The 1,962-nt window shown below is 43.0% G+C and overlaps 1 pseudogene; it reads right to left on the bottom strand.

The window, feature by feature from the left end:
* Positions 1-627: 627 nt before the first annotated feature.
* Positions 628-1,100, bottom strand: LOC101132377 (26S proteasome non-ATPase regulatory subunit 10-like; annotated as a pseudogene).
* Between the last annotated feature and the right edge of the window lie 862 nt (positions 1,101-1,962).

Below are 1,962 nucleotides of genomic sequence, written 5' to 3'. Positions count from 1 at the left end.
TCTAGCTGTAAGGCACTGAGTACATTCCTTAACAACTCAAGACCTTTCCCTGAAAATGTAAAATCGGGATAATAGCACATCTCTAACTAGGCTGTTTGTGAAGGTCACATAATGGACACACCAGGACAGGAGTAGGCCTATTTTAAAAATTAAAGCATTATCCAAATACGCAGTTTGGAGATTTAAATAAGAATATATGGGTTTTTTTATTTTCATTTTTGTTTTATTGTTGTTGATTGGTTTTTTGTTGATGTTGGTTGGTTGGTTGTCGTTGTTGCTGTTTTTGAGACAGGGTCTTACTCCATCCCCTAGGCTGGAGCGCAGGGGTCTGGTGTGATCATGGCTCACTGCAGCCTTGACCTCCTGGGCTCAAGTGATTCTCCTGCCTCAGCCTCCTGAGTAGCTGGGACTATAGGCATGTGCCACTATGACCAGCTAATTTTTTTGTTTTTGGGTTTGTGTGTGTTTTTTTTTCTTGTTTACCAGTTTATTATAAAGAACATTATAAAGGTATAGATGAATGGGCAGCTGAAGAGGTACATAGGGTGAGGTCCAGAAGGGTCCCGAGCATAGGAGCTTCTGTTCCCATGAAGTTGGGGTGCACCACTCTTCTGGCATGTGGATGTGTCACCAACCTAGATGCTCACCAAACCCCTTGGCTGCTGCCTAGTGCAATGCTGTAGCCTCATAATGGTCCTTAGCATGAGGATTAGCCCTGCCTTCTAGTAACATGACAGCAATCTCATGCCTATTTTTGGAAGCTGCATAATGTAGGGGAGTACAGCCATTTTGATGGACAGCATTCACTTGAGCACCTTTTCCCAGAAGGGCTTTTACAATCTCATCCCGGCCAGCAGAAGCCGCAATATGAGAGGAGACCAACTTGCATCGTCTTTATCATTCACTGGCACTCCAAGTTGCAACAAAAATTCATCAATTCCTTTATGTCCAGCTGAGCATGCCTAGTGCAATGCTGTTCTGCTGTCCTGGTCGGTTCTAGTAGCTAGGGATTTATCGGCCAGAATACCCTCCTTGAATTCTTCCAGCTTCCTGCTGTAGGCCAGATTGCAGACCATTAGGTTAGACACACACCCCTCCATTTTGCTTTCCCAGGAACTCGTGTGTGCGTGTGTTTTGAGACAGGTTCTCACTCTGTCACCTAGGCTGGGGTGCAATGGCACCATCATGGCTCATCACAGCCTTGACCTCCCGGGCTCAGGTGATCCTTCCACCTCAGCCTCCCGAGTAGCTGGAACTACAGGTGTGTGCCACCATGCCTGCCTGATTTTTTTATTTTTGGTAGAGATGGGGTTTTGACATGTTGCCTAGGATGGTCTTGAACTCCTGGGCTCGAGCGATCCACCCACCTCAGTCTCCCAAAGTGCTGGGATTACAGGCATGAGCCAATGAGCCCAGCTAAGAATACACATTTTTAAATCTCATTGTTTCTCTGGATAAACATTCTTGAAGTCCTAATGAGTAAAAAGAAAAAAAAACAAAAAATAAAAAACTTTACCACCTTGTAACAGCTTATGTTAAACGTGCTTCAGGAAACTCAAGCTCTGTGACTCAAGAATATTAAACAAGTTTCTTTTCTAAAGCGCTTTGCAGAGCACTTTAAATCTCCAAAAGAATCACAGTAGTATGAAATGTATGTCAAACATTTGACAGTACAGCTGTTTTATCCTGAGGCTATTGGCGGAACTAGTGTTCCTTCAAAAACACTTTGGGAATTGCTGTCTTTTAGTTGAGTAGGGAGCACTTAGATCCTCAACCAAATCTATTTTTTTTTTTAATTCTAAAAAAGCAAGTCTATTTTTTAAGGCTGTACCGTTTGGTATAAGATTACAGTTAATGGCCATAGAGTGTCCTAAAGTCAATCGCAGCGTAAGGAGTTTGTAAAAATTTGCCACTGTGAGTCTATATATCTAGCAGCTCCACCACTTATAATGAGTGACTTTA

The sequence above is a fragment of the Gorilla gorilla genome, chromosome 14, assembly GCF_029281585.2.
Source record: "Gorilla gorilla gorilla isolate KB3781 chromosome 14, NHGRI_mGorGor1-v2.1_pri, whole genome shotgun sequence".
NCBI lineage: Eukaryota > Metazoa > Chordata > Mammalia > Primates > Hominidae > Gorilla > Gorilla gorilla.
This window is presented reverse-complemented; position numbering and strand designations above follow the sequence as displayed.